This window comes from Cebus imitator, unplaced genomic scaffold (genome assembly GCF_001604975.1).
Source record: "Cebus imitator isolate Cc_AM_T3 unplaced genomic scaffold, Cebus_imitator-1.0 Scaffold10, whole genome shotgun sequence".
NCBI lineage: Eukaryota > Metazoa > Chordata > Mammalia > Primates > Cebidae > Cebus > Cebus imitator.
The window spans coordinates 12,617,087-12,632,435 of record NW_016107325.1 but is presented as its reverse complement, the minus strand read 5'-3'; the positions used below and the strand labels follow the sequence as shown (position 1 = coordinate 12,632,435).

At 39.4% G+C, this 15,349-nt stretch overlaps 1 long non-coding RNA gene across 1 annotated transcript in view; it reads left to right on the top strand.

Moving 5' to 3' along the window:
- LOC119474150 overlaps positions 1–15,349 on the top strand; it is a 103,709-nt gene that overhangs the window by 21,413 nt on the left and 66,947 nt on the right. Inside the window, exon 2 of the long non-coding RNA XR_005203445.1 lies at positions 820–995. This is a non-coding gene — a long non-coding RNA (uncharacterized LOC119474150). The remainder of the gene's footprint in view (positions 1–819; positions 996–15,349) is intronic.

Genomic DNA, 15,349 nt, shown 5'->3' with positions numbered 1-15,349 from the left:
GGAGAGGAGACTTGATCAAGGCTTGAAGGATGAGAAAATTGGTAGGGTTGTGGGTAGGGATAGGAGAAGGATTTTGAGAGATATAAATGGAATGGCAGTAGTAAGAATGCTGAACTGGGGAAAACAAGTGCAGGGCTAGGAATCAAAGTTCACCAGAGCTGAAAGGTCAAGGGGAGTCTGTGAAAGACAAGACTGGAAAAGACAGGGGCATCCGAGAGTCACTGAGGGTCTGACAGCAGTGCTAGGAGGCAGTCCTAGAGCTGCTTGAGAGGGGTATTGCATACCTTTTGTATTCACTTGCACTGCTTTATCAAAAAATAATGTCCTTGGCAATTTGAATCTTAGTCTTTAAGAGAACATAATCTGTACTTATGAATTACCAGGAGCCTTTTAGTTTGTTTGTTGTTTTTGTTGCTGCTTGTTTTTGTATTCTTTCTGGTAATAGGATGGGACCAACTCCTTTTTACTTTGCATTTATATTACATTGTATCCACAGAGAAATTTCACAAGTGTCTTTTACATTATTTTAAGAGTGAATCCCCCATCTACAACTTTAGATAAAATACCATGATCCATTATTTCCAGCACTTGTTGCCCACCTAACATGTGCCAGACTCCTTATTTAATGCTTTCACCTGCATATTTAATTTAGTCTTAAAATTATCCTTTCACATACAAAGAAATAAGATCTGAAAGAGTAATTTGCCCAATGGCACACAGTTAGGAAGTGGTGGGATAGGGGTTCTAACTCAGATCTGCTTAATCTAATTCCTGATTATTTCTCTCAAACAGAATGCAATCTGAAATGATGCTTTTTAGGGATGTGCTAGCAGGAAGGCCTGTCTGCAATCAAGCCATTCAGAAGTCAAGAGTGGAGGCTCCATTTCTAAAGAACTCAGAGTGGGCAGATCTTATTGACATCTCATCTGGGGTGACCTGGTCTTCAACTGAGACATCTTTTGGTTCATCACAGATACCCCTTGCAGTTACAGAAGGTAAATATAGTCTTTATGCCATTTTTGCTTGGTTGTCCCAACAACCCTGCCTTGAAGTGATATAAACTACCTTCCTTGGTACGTCCTTGGTGGTACCAGGTACACAGGTGCTGCCTATTTGGTGCACCCTTGTGCAGTAAAGTTACAACTGAGGGGATCTACTGCACTCTCGCCTCATCTTCTGAACCAAGGGATCCAAGTCCTCGAGAGTAGTAAGACACACTAACATCTGTGGACTAGGGGTTATGATGAAGAAACATGGGTAAGAGAAGTCCAGTAATAACTTCACAAGCTACTTTTCTGCCCACTTCATCCTCACCCTACAAAGCGTGAGCAGAAACTTTATGATGTGTTCCATTCAGTCTAACCTCTAACGTTTGGATCCCCCTACTACCCTTTTTTTTTCTAGTTCATTCTCTGAGCGAGAGATAAAGATTAAAATGTCAAAAAATCAGTAATGGAAGGAAAAAGGAACAAAAAACAATCCATGGTGTTAAGCTTGACTGGATGTCTCCCCTGCCCTGCTGCCCTTAGTGAACTGACCCTGAGGCAGGAGTCACAGACTTACCACTCACCTCAAGTCCTCACTCCCTGAACCCTCTTTGTCTTTTATTTCCTTGACAAATAGAGGCCATCAGTTTGCAGATCTCTCCTTTCCCCTTCCTCTACAGATTCCATCTGTTTGGAAAAGTGTGCCTCCTACATTCCAAAGCTAATCATCCTCCTGTGCCCTTAATATCAGCCCTACCTGCCTTCTTCTGTAACTTGCCCCATTAATTACCTCCCCTCTTCCCCAAGTCTCCCAGCCTATAAACATGTTCAAGGACATAATATCTTAACAACAAAGACTGGGCACAACGGCTCACACCTGTAATCCCAGAACTTTGAGAGGTCAAGGCAGGAGGATCACTTGAATCTAGGGGTTCAAGACCAGGCTGGGCAACATAGAAAGACCCTATCTCTACAAACTTTTTTTTTTTTTTTTTAGGTACGAAGTCTCACTCTTTTGCTCAAGCTGGAGTACAGTGGCATTGCAGTGGCACGATCTCGACTCACTGCAACCTCCACCTCCTGGGTTCAAGTGATTCTCCTGCCTCAGCCTCCCCAGTAGCTGGGACTACAGGCATGTGTCACCATGCCTGGCTAATTTTTTTGTTTTGTTTTGTTTTGTTTTAGTAGAGACAGGGTTTCACTATGTTGGCCAGGCTGGTCTTGAACTCCTGACCTTGTGATCCACCCGCCTCAGCCTCCCAAAGTGCTGGGATTATAGGCATGAGCCACCCTCACTTGGCCTTTTTTTTTTTTTTTAATTAGCCAGGTGTGGTGGCGTGTGCTTATAATCCCAACTACACAGAAGGCTGAGGTGGGAGAAATATTTCAGCCCAGAAGGTCACTGTGCACAATCACTTTACTTCTTGTTCCCTCGGTATAGACTTGTTGAAGAGTAAGGCCTCATGTACTGTTTCCTCACCTCACATTCACTCTCAATGGAGGCAATATAGAGTCTTCGCAGACACAGCTTCCTCCAGACCAACAATGTGGTTAGACATCTGGTTTTTCATTGTTGTTTGATTTCTCTGACTAGCTTCCCTGACCAGAGGTCGTTTTCAGTTTCCTTCTCTGGAATTTGACCACTAAGCAGAGACACATAGATGAGGAGATGTAAATGCTGAGTCATCAATCAGCATCACTAGGAAGAAAATGCCCTTCAGCTTCTTCTGCTGGGACTCCCGGAGCTGGAGTATTTTTTCTCTTCCTAAGGCCTGGTAACTCAGCTGTTTGTGACACTGAGCTTTACCATACCCTTCCAATAGCAACCTTCTTCTTTTTTAAGTTCATTGCGGGGAACAGGGAGTGATGACTAATGAACATAGGGTTTCTTTTTGGGGTGACAACAATGTTGTAAAATTAAGTGGTAGTGATGGTTGCACAATTTTGAATATACTAAAAACCAGTGAATTCTAAATGGGTGAATTCTATGCTACTTAAATTGTATCTCAATGAAACTACTAATATTCTAAAGCCTCCTAAGTACCTTAGATGTGCAGTGAAAGCCAGTTATTTCCAGTCATTTATCACATCCCCTTAAGTCCTGCTACCTGTCACTCAGTCTCTAAGTTCAGTTTCCTCTTTGGTTTGACTTGGACCAATCTACAACAACTCTTGATGTTTCTCGCAAATTCTATGACTAACTCCCAGAGTTTCCCCTGCCTATCTGATACGTATTTAGCTTCTCCTTTGAGTCCTCAAACAGCACGTTTAGAACAGAACTGATTTTCCTGTCCCCAACCTGCTTTACCATTTGTGTTTCTCACTCAGTTACCGGCACAAACTTCTCTACATATGTTTAAGAAGACCTCTCCTTTGACTTTCTCTGCACCCTCTAACTTACATCCAATTAATCAAATCAGTTTTTATTTCTGAAACAATCTCTCCCATCTTCCTTATCTCTTCATTCCACTGCCAGCTCTCAAAGTCGACCCTTTCCTATTTTCTGTTGGATTAAGGCAAACTGTAAAGAGCTTCCCTGTCTCCTGCAGTCTCATCCTTCAGTCCCCCTCAATGCCCACACTGAAGTCCTCTGTCTAAAACAGGAATAGGATGAACTCAACCTCCTGCCCAAAGCCTGTTAGTGGCTCTGCACTGCGTACTGGATCAAGTCTAATGAAATGAGAAGGCCCCATTCAATCTGGGCCAAACTTTTCTTCTTAGCCTAGTATCCTCCTGTGCACCCTGCACAGACCTTAGCTCCAATCACACTAACCACTGCCATTACCTGGACACACTGTGCTAGTCTACGCTCACATGCCCCCAGCTCACACCTCCCCTTTTCCTGGAATGCCATGTCCATATGGCCTGGAGAATGACCTAAAGTTATGCCAGCAAACAGCTTATCAGTACTGGGGCAGATCACAGGGGAGAGCAGTTTCTGGAGCTAGAGTGAGGTGTCAATGAAAAGAATAGTGATTTATTAAGAAGTTAGCTCATTTCAAGCCATACACCTGAAACCTGATGCCCAAAGAGAAGGCAGAGACCCAGTCAACGACTGATACAGGTTGGGGGACTGAGCCACTGGAGACTTGAGAGAACAGTAGCCTGAGGCAAGTATAACCAATGGGTTAATTCCTTACTAATCTAGGATCCCTGGAGCATGGAGTGCTCCAGACCTGGTGGCACCTACACTTTAACAAGAAAGACTCACTTTAACAAGTGAGCTTCTGTCTCTACAACCAAGAGTTTGTAGCTTCTAGGAGTTTGAGGCTTGCTATGTTGCTCAAGTTGACTTCCAACACCTGGGCTCCAGAGATTCTCCCACCTCAGCCTCTTGAGTCATTGGGACTACAGGTGTGCACCACCATGCCTTCCTGGTTAGCTGTTTTTTTAAATTACTATTTTTTTGAAACAGAGTCTCACTCTCACCCAGACTGAGTGTAGTGGCGCAGTCTCGGCTCACTGCAACCTCTGCCTCCCGGGTTCAAGCAATACTCCTGCCTCAGGAGTATTGGGACAATAGTCATGTACCTTCATGCCCTGATATTTTTTTTTGTATTTTTAGTAGAGATGGAGTTTCACCATGCTGGCCAGGCTGGTCTTGAAAGCCTGATCTTGTGATCTGCCCACCTCGGCCTCCCAAAGTGCTAGAATTACAAGGATGAGCCATAGCACCCGGCCTTAAAAATTATTTTTATAGCACCATTGAATTTCTTAAGAAGAATAAGACAGATTTGAGCATTCAGCAATAATGGCCGAGCTTGCTAAGAGACTATAGCAACCTGGTTACTAGGGAAATTGTTTTTTTCTTTACTGAAAAAAAAATCCTGTGTTAATATATCATTTTAGATGTGTAATGTTTAGGAGTCCTTATTGTTCAAGGAATATAAAGTAAGAGGGGCAGTCTCTCATTATATAATACAAAACAAAAAGGAAAAAGTATTGATCTCAGACTTGGTGTGGTGGCTCACGCCTATAATCCCAGCACTTTGGGAGGCCGAGGTGGGTGAATCACCTGAGTCTCTAATAATAATACAACAATATTAGCTGGGTGTGGTGGTGCACCTCTGTAATCTCAGCTACTTGGGAGGCTGAGGCAGGAGAATTGCTTGAACCCGGGAGGTGGAGGTTGCAGTGAGCCGAGATCATGACATTGTACTCCAGCCTGAGCAACAAGAGTGAAACTCCGTTTCAAAAAATAAAAATAAAAATATTGCTCTCAGAGAGAAAGTGAAGGTTACAGTGGCAGTTAACACTTCATAGAAGACAGGTGAATGCTAGGTGGGTCTCAGATATTTGACACCTGGAAAATGTAGACATCAAGCATAGAACATAGCTTCAACAGTTTCTTGAAAGTGACAAAGAGAATGCTAGTTAAGTAAAGGTTTATAATCATACATGGGCTTTTAGATCAATATTTACAGGGTTTGTAACTTGATGTTTCTTCTTTATTCATGTTGTTACAGCATGGTATTAAGTTGCTTAGATATAAAATCAGAGCACTGGGGCTCATATCCCTATGCTACTTCTTAGTACTTGTGTGACTTTGGCCATGTCACCTAACCTTTCTGTCATCTGCAAAATGTGGCAAATGAAGACACCTGCCCCACTGACTTCAAAGACCTATGGGAAACATCAAAAGAAATATTATAATAATGTGAACATACTTAATAGCAAATGTTAAAGCAGGATGCAAATGTTGGTTGTGAGTATGCAACATTTAGTGATTAGCAAATGGTTAAATGGTTTATACAGTCACTTATTACTTCACGGCTGGCATACATTATAAGAAGTGCACTGCATCCTTAGGTGATTTTTTGTCATTGTGTGAACATCATAGAGTGTACTTACACAAAGCTAGATGGTATACCCCAGTATAAATGGAGGCTATATGGTCTACCGTATTACTCCTAGGCGACAGACATGTATAGCATGTTACTTTATAGAATACAATGATAAGTATTTGTGTATCTCAACATATCTAAACATAGAAAAGTTATAATAAAGATATAGTATTAATAGTCTTATGGGACCACTTTCATATATGTGATCCATCATTAACTGAAATATGCGCTGCATGACTATGTTTTAAGGATATGTTTTTATAGTGAAAGCAAAATTAACTTCATCAGAAAGTTATTTAAAAGAAATAATATTTGTAAATTATGGGCACCAGCACTAGACACCACCTGGTAGAAGTTAAGACTAATGATAGTCCGTTGCCTTGCTACTGCACAAGGGCCACAGAAAAGTAAGATACCTGGAATATCGGATTCTGAGAACATCAAACAGAGGCTTAGACTAAAATAATCTGAAATGGGAGTTGGCATACCTAGTATTGAAGCTGGAAAATGCATCTAGGGGTTGGTATTCCATGAGCTACAACAGCCAAGCCACTGCTTGGCTCAATTGTAGCTAAATTAGAGGAAGAAAATCATGCCTTTTATTTATCCTTTACTCCCCAGCAACCAGCACAGTGCTCAAGAAGTTTATTAAATGAAAAAAGAATCAGAAAAAAAGTTAAAGGAAGAAAAAGAGGAAGGAAGAAAGGAAGGGAGGGAACATATCTTAAAAGAAACTGAAACCAGTCTGTTCTGTGTTTTTATTTTCTTAGTTTTTTTTCCCTCCTAGTTGCTAATTGAAGTTTCTTTTTAAAAATAACAACCCTATGTCAACTGAACTAAGTTAAAAGGTGCTGACCTGGGGTAGATGAAAAGAAACAATATGTCTCTATAGGTTCTTTGTGATGAAACAAATCTGCCTCGACTCAGAACACTAGCAAGGCATGGGGTAAGGCAAATAATACCTAAAAATTTGGATGATTTGTAGAAGACAGTGAAGTTTAAAGCTCAGCAGTTCCTTCTTGCCTAGGATTATTTCACAACACCAGCTCCCCGATGGAAGGGTAACTAACTGCTCCAGTTCAACTGGCTACCTTGTGAGACCAGCATGTATTACTAGCAAAAATGGGTAGAAACGGGGAAATAACTCCCCTTAAGACCATAGCTTTTCACCTTGACCTTCCTTTCTTTTCTCTTCTCCAGAAGATCTCCACCGAGTTTCCAGCAGCACAGCATACTCAAAATCCGACTTATCCATGATAACTTTTCTTCTTTTTTCTTTTTTAATTGTTTTGAGATGGAATTTTGCTCTTATTGCCCAGGTTGGAATGTAATGGCATAATCTCAGCTCACCACAGCCTCCGCCTCCCAGGTTCAGGCGATTCTCCTGCCTCTGCCTCCCAAGCTGGGATTTACAGACATGTACCACCACGCTCGGCTAATTTTGTATGTTTGGTAGAAATGGGCTACCTCCATGTTGGTCAGGCTGGTCTCAAACTCCCGACCTCAGGTGATCCTCTTGCCTTGGCCTCCCAAAGTGCTTGGATTACAGGCGTGAGCCACCGCATCCAGCCCCATGATAACTTTTCACAGCAAAATGATGACATTTGAGAAACAGACCAGAAATGTAATGTGATCACCCACATCATACCAGCCTCACAGGTGATCAAGAGCTTGGCTTCAATTACAGAATGAACTCCAGAAATCTTCCAACAGTTAATCAATCCCAGCCTTCCATATGAAAATGTATGTAGCTTACATAATACTGTGAAGAAGGTATTGTTATGATCCTCACTTTGCAGCCTATGGAAGGAGGGATTCATCCTTGATGAAGAGTCAGAAGATATGTGTACCTCCAAAAGTGATTTAATATGGGAACTAGAAAAAAATTATAAAACATGTAATGTAATCCTAAATAGGATACTGATATGGTTTGTCTCTGTGTCCCCACCCAAATCTCACCTTGAGTTGTAATAATCCCCATGTATTAAGGGTAGGACCAAGTGAAGATAATTGAATCATGGGTGTGATTTCCCCCATACTGTTCTCGTGACAGTGAATTCTCACTAGATCTGGTGGTTTTATAAGGGGCTTTCAGCCTTTCCCTCAGCACTTCTCCTTGCTCTTTTCTTTATAAATTAGCCAGTCTCAGGTATGTCATTGCTATTATGACAAAGGATCAGATATTCATAAAGGAAAGACAGAGACACATAGAGATGGCAGACTTTTTTCTTAATGCCAGGTTTTAGAAAGCAACGTATTTAAGGCTTTGATATATATTATCAAATTATATTTCAAGGTATGGTAATAATCTACAGTCCTTCCCAAAAGTCCTGAAAATGTTTGTTTTATTTCTTTAGGTGTGATACATTTAAAAGTCCCTACTATGTTGATGCACAAGAATATATTCAAATAATTTTGCAGTTTCTTGAACATTTTCTTATATGTGTAATAAATATATTTCCTATTCTGTGTATCATTATGGTTTTTATACTTATGTTTTAATATTTTAAATTATTTTATAATAAATGTTAACTTTTAAAAAGAAAACAAATGTAGACTGTTTTAATTACATTCTATATTAGAAAATGTCAATATTATAGCATGCAAATTCATGAAGTCGAGAAGAGTCTTGAAAAATTCTGTAGGTGTTCAAATGAAAAGATAGAGATAAGAGAAAATTTTATCCCAAACAAGAGAGAAAATAAAAATCGCTCCTAAGAAGTATAGGTGTTGCCATGGCTAAATTTGTCAGTGGTGGTAGAATGGGAGGTATAGATGAGAAGATTTGAAATAGAAGAAATAATCAAGGATCTATCTGTAAAATGCTGAGTTGAAACATAAGACTGGAACACCATTATATAGACGATTCTATTAGGCAGCCAGAGTTGAGAACCAAGGATCTCATTGATTTATGCAGCCCATTCCATCTAGAACCCTCTCTGACGTTCAATTTCAGCAATACATCGATAGTTTATCACATCTACTTCCTTTCTGTCCATAGTCATTTTGGACAGGAAGTTTATGCAATAATTTGTAGAAATAATAATAAATACTAAAATAATGTGGAGAAGAGTTTCCACAATAATTTTTGGAATTCAATGATTTTGAGATTATAGATGGTCTTAATAGCTTGACAGAAACAAATGTGTGACTTGATAAAAGATCAGCTGATCTCATGAACTCTTAAACATAGCTCTTAAGGAATTCTTCCTGTTATAAGGAATCATCATCTGAGGGAAAAAAAATTAAAGCTTTTACTATTATTGGACTTGCTATTCTTTTTAGTTTATGAGTTTTTTTAAATAATAGAAATGAATTAAAATTAATGGCAGAAACACCTTCAAATACTTTCACACTGATTAATCTGAATGGGGTTAGGGACAGGTGACAGCAACTCAAAATGACACAGAGGAAGAAACTTCAGACTTCCTGGGGATTTTCTGGTACACTCTGACTAAAAACTAACTCCTCTGATTGTGCAGCAACGTTCCCTGCTAATATAGCCTTCCTTTTGGACTACCAGCTTTCTAAGTAGTCACTCTTCTCTTCCTTGATCTGATTGGTCTCTCAACCTATTGATGACATCCATTTGCAACTTTTCTCTTCTCACTTGGGACATTGGGAGAGAGTAGTCTCTATTTTTAATAACAAAGTGGTAAGTATGTAACACTTCTCTTGACTGTGCAAAAGACCAGAACTGGAGAACATTTTATGCTTTGATTTTCCTTCTCTTGATTTTAGCCAAAGATCAAGGGAGACTACCCTCTTCCTACTAGGGTCCAAATTAATTAAAATGGTTTGCTTTGACTTCTGTGGAATTCTCTTTATTTTCTTTTTAAGATTATCTTAAATTATAATCCACATTGGCTTTCTTTTTACAGGTAAACTTTTTCTTTTCTAGATTTGTAGACGATCTTCCCCCAACTTCGCTTCTCTCTCTACCATTTTCCTCCCCTCTCCGGCCTCCCCAAGTTAGAAGAAGCTGACAAAAAGAAACATTCATCAAAGTCAAATGTTGTGAACGTAAATCACTCTTCTCTTCCTTGATCTGATTGGTCTCTCAACCTATTGATGACATCCAGTTGCAACTTTTCTCTTCTCACTTGGGACATTGGGAGAGAGTAGTCTCTATTTTTAATAACAAAGTGGTAAGTATGTAACACTTCTCTTGACTGTGCAAAAGACCAGAACTGGAGAACATTTTATGCTTTGATTTTCCTTCTCTTTGTTGTAACTTAGATAAATTATCTCTTGGGAATGGAATGTTCCAGGCATTTCTGTTTCAGTCTCTCTTAGTAACAGTGTATCGTTCTGGGTTTACAGGTGAAGAAAATATCATCAAATGACAAATGGCCATAAAGATCCCTCAGCCAGATTATCTAATAGTTCACTTATGCACAGAGGCTGTAGGCTCTGACCTTTTAGAGTTTTGTAATATTTTTAGTAACACTTTTTTTTCCTTTATGGAGCACCTACGAGCAGGCAGGTGGTGTATTTTCTGCTTAGGATGAGTTCATAAGACGTGTAGATCAAGGGAATTATATGATTGCTCCACCTGCATCACATCCAGACCACCTCTGGACTGAGCTGTAGGGATGCAGGGAAACCCTGCCCAGTGTCAAGCTGCACCCTCCACTCCTGGTGCCCATGCCTAGACCCTCATTCAATTATTCACAGATTCTATGGCTTGGGATTTTGTCTCTACTTGTCCAGAACTCCTAATTTCTTCACTCGTCCCACATTCTAGGTCCTCCTCTATCAATTTAAGTAGTATATCCCTGTCAGCTGCCTTCAATAGACTTTAAGTCAGAAGCTCGGTTTGATGGCAGGGTATGTGTTTCCAGGGGTGGAAGGATCATGGGGGAAGCCACCACTCTCTCTGAACATATTCCCCCCAAATGGGACTTATTCCAACAATTTCTCAAAGTATATGTTAACATAATGGTTGTTAAGACTTAATAGAAAATCCCTTAAAGAAGTAAAATATGACAATGAAACGTGGTGATGAAATCATGAATTGCACAGAGACGGCAGTTGAAAAGTTCAGCCAACCCATCCATTCTGCACACTCAAAAGTGGGGTTCAATCAGGGGTCCATGTGTATGAGTGCTGTCTTCACACAAGAAAGAAGTCAGAAGCAATCTGACAGAAAAGAGCAAGAACAAATTTAAGGAAATAAAGGAACAAAGGGAAGACTACTCCATAAGCAAAGTACGACTACCTCATAGGCAGAACAGCACTCTGGGCTGCTCACTGGTTATATTTGTGGTTATTTCTTGGTTATATGCTGAATAAAGGATTGATTATGCATGAGTTTTTTGTAAAATGGGCAGGGAACTCCTAGAACCAGCGTTTTCTCCCCAGTTTAGACCATTCAGGGAAATGTCTGAGTGTTGCCATGGCAATCGTACACTGTCATGGCACGGGTGGGAGTGTGTTTTAGCATGCTAGTGAATTATAATTAGTGGATAATGAATGGGGAGGGTCACTTTCATACCATCTTGGTTCTAGATGGTGTAGGCTGGTTTCTTTATTATATCGTCTTAGCAGCAGAGTCTTGTGACCTGTTGTTTACAGTCTCCTGTCTTATCAGTGGGGTCATGTAACCCGTTGTCTCGGGGACTAGGCCTGCCAATTCCTATCTCAGTTCTGTGGGCTGCCAGGCTAAGTCCAGGGTGGTTAGACCGGGTGCAAGGCTCTGCTCCGAGCAACTCACCTGCCTGAACTTAATGACGTCTTCCTACCCTTCCCTGCTCTACATCATTCTTTCTGAATTTGCCTCTTGCATCGGTTGGAAACCCCCATGAGCAGAACTTAAAACAAGGAGGGCAGGGGGAGTGGCAAGGGAAGACTGGCCCTGACTTCTTATTCACAAAGGGGCTAATATAGACTTTTAGCCTGATCTTTTGTTGTGGCATTACATACAACCAAAAAGATAATGACAGGATTAAAAGACAACATATTCGTCATAGAAATTTACATTTTTGTCTTTTATATGTATACTATGATTTTATATTTTTATTATAAAAATATAAAAAAGTATACTAGCATACTTTTATTATAATTTGTATCAAAGGTCTATTGTTAGTTGTAAACAATATAAAATAATTGTATGTCTTTTTTGATATTTCATCATTTTTTAATACGCTAGAGCCTCAAAATAAAATAGAAGTGCCCCAAATTTCTCTTGTCTTCTAAGTGGCTCTATAATAATATGACAATATATGAAGGGCACTATTGCTACTCAGAATTTGAAGTTAGCATGGACTGCCATAGCACAAGATAAATTTCAGGAGGGGTGAACTATACTCTTTCCCTCTTCTACTGTTATTATGCCTTACCAGAGATTTTCCCCTTTTTGGCCAGCCTCTTACACAAAAAGAATGTAGTATTTCCTTACCAATGGCATCTTACCTAAGCCTTAAGGGAAACAATACCTCTGCTTCATTTGTTATTTACTCTTGGCTCCCTAATGCATCACGCCTATGCTCTGTTGGATGGAAGAGTCTGAGGAGCTGCAGGAAGGAGTCTCTCAGGGTAACTTTGCTCTGTCCTCTCTCCTACTCACCCTTCCACCCCCACCACAACTAGAATCAGGTCTTTCTAAAAAACTCAGAAGAATTCCCCACAACGAACTTGGCTTTTGGACTCTCTCTTCTGTTTTTCTTTCTATGCCTAACCAGTCCTGTTCAGAAAAATGATCTGATTATTCCAATCAGAGACCTTTTAGAAAAGAAAATTCTAAAGACACTTTGGTTATTTGATCCACATATTTACATTGTATGAAAGAAATTTATAAGTACCTTTTCGAACTTTGCTTAACTGTGAGAGATTCAAAGGAGAAAATGTTACAAAGAGTAATAAAGTAGATCCCTTATTTGGCTATTTTGAATTAAACATTTTAAACATTTTGTCTTGGGACCTGGCTTAGTGCCACACATCTGTAATCCCAGCACTTTGGGAGACTGAGGTGGGAAGATTGCTTGAACACAGGAGTATAAGACTGCAGTGAGCTATGATTGCATCACTGTACTCCAGCCTGGGTGATGAAGCGGGACCCTGTCTTTATAAATCAATCAATCGATATTTTGCCACATTGGCTCTTAATCTTTTATTTATTTAAGAAATAAAGCACTACATATGTAGATCACTGTACTTTAAACCCTATCCCCAGGATTACTCCCTCCCCTGTTGCCACACCCTCCTCTTTTGGTGTGTTTGAAGTGTTGTCTGTTTTCTTCCAGTCTGTTCTGGAAGAGAATTACATGAGTCTCCATGTAGTTTACCAAAATATAGCTATATGCGTACCTATACTTATGTACACATATGTACTGTGTCTGCCTTTTAATGCTGTGCATATGTTAAAGATAAAAATACATGTGATATTTTCTTTTTCTTTTTTTTTTTTTTTGAGACAGAGTCTTGCTCTGTCACCCAGGCTGGAGTGCAGTGGCATGATCTCGGCTCACCGCCACAGCTGCCTCCAGGGTTCAAATGATTCTCCTGCTTCAGCCCTGCCGAGTAGCTAGGAATTATAGGGGCCTGCCACCATGCCTGGCTAATTTTTCTATTTTTAGTAGAGATGGGGTTTTGCCATGTTGGCCAAGCTGGTCTCAAACACCTGACCTCAAGTGATCCACACGCCTTGGCTTCCCAAAAGTGTGGGATTACAGGAGTGAGCCACCGCTTTATTTTCTTTTATATATGATTAATATACATAAACAGCATCATCTTGTATGTATCAATATCTATCTTGCCTTTCTTTTTCAGCATTGCTTTTGGTGTCTATCTTAATATTTATAGTCAAAGATCTTTTAAATTTAAGAATATTAAATTGTATGAATATAATACATTTCATCCCTTCATTCCCTACTGACAGGCATTAAGGTTTTTCTACTTACTTACAGTTAACACTGCTTCCATGAATATCCTGATGTTTCTCCTTTTTGTAATACCTGTGTTTTTCTAGAGTATGTACTGAGACATAGAATTAATGGATTACAGGATATGTATATTTTCAAGTTTAGTAGATGCTACCATGTCATTTTCAAAGCATCGTCCCAGTTTCTGCTTCAGTGTTGATTGAGTTGTCCTTTCAAAATTAATCTGTAGGACATCTATATACATGATGTGAATATTAATCCTTTGCCAATTAATGTATGAAAAAGACTTTTCCCAGTTGTTTGCTTTTCTTTCAAATTTTTTCAAAGTGTGTTTAACTATGGACATTTTAACATAGCCCAATTTATCATATTTTTTCTTTTGATTGATGGTTTTTGTTTTATTTAAGAAATATGTAACATATTTCTTATTCAAAAATTGTGTTTATTATTCATATACTTTGACTCATATGAATTCTGGAATTAGGCTGTCAAAATTTCTGAAAAATTATTTTATAATTTTTATTGGAGCCTATTGAATTTATTGATTAATTTGAGGAGATATTTTTATAATAATGTGTCCTTTTGTCCTTATTTATACAAGTTGTCTTAATAAGTCCTTCAAAAAAGTTTTATAACTTTCTTATAAAAATCTAACTTTTGAAAAATTAATTTCTTGGCATTTTATACTTCGTGCTGCTTTAGGAATGACTTGGTATAAAGAAATTGCTCTAAAATACTATTGATTTTTTAAAAATTTTTGTTGTTGTTGTTTGTTTTCGTTTTTTGTGGGGTTTTTTTGAGACAGAGTCTCCCTTTGTTGCCAGGCTGGATGTGCAGTGATGCAGTCTTGGCTGACTGCAACATCTGTCTCCCGGGTTCAAGCAGTTCTTCCGCTTCAACCTCCCGAGTAGCTGGGACTACAGGCACGTGCCACCACACCTGGCTAGAGATGGGGTTTCACCATGTTGGCCAGGATGGTCTCAATCTCTTGAACTTGTGATCCACCTGCCTCGGCCTCCCAAAGTGCTGGGATTACAGGTGTGAGCCACCATGCTCAGCCTATTTTTTATGTTTTAATTTTTGAGACATAGTCTCACTCTTCCACCTAGGCTGGAGTACAGTGGCATAATTATGGCTTACATAATTGTAATACAACAACCTCAACCTACTGAGTATTAAAAGATCCTCCCACTTCAGCCTCCCAAGTAGCTGGGACCTCTGGTGCTCACCAACATGCCTGGCTTATTAAAAATTCTTTCTTTTTTTTTTTAAGAGATGGAGTCCCACTATGTTGCCCAGGCTGGTCTTGAACTCCTAGGTTCAAGTGATCCTCCCACTTCAACCTCCTAAAGTGCTGGGATTATAGGCATGCCTCACTGCATCTGGCCTCACTGAGAAAATTTTGCTGACTTATCTTATTCACTAAAATAATTTTTCCACTTCTTGTCCTGAATCTTGTTAAGATTATCATATCATTTGCACATAATGACAATTGTGTCTCTTTCAGAAATGAACAATGTGGTTAACTTTTAAATTTTCAAACCACAACAAACTGAATAATGTTTAGTCTAGCTGATACATTCTCTAATATTTTTTACCTCTTATTTTCTGTATCGACTAGGACTCCTAGGACAGT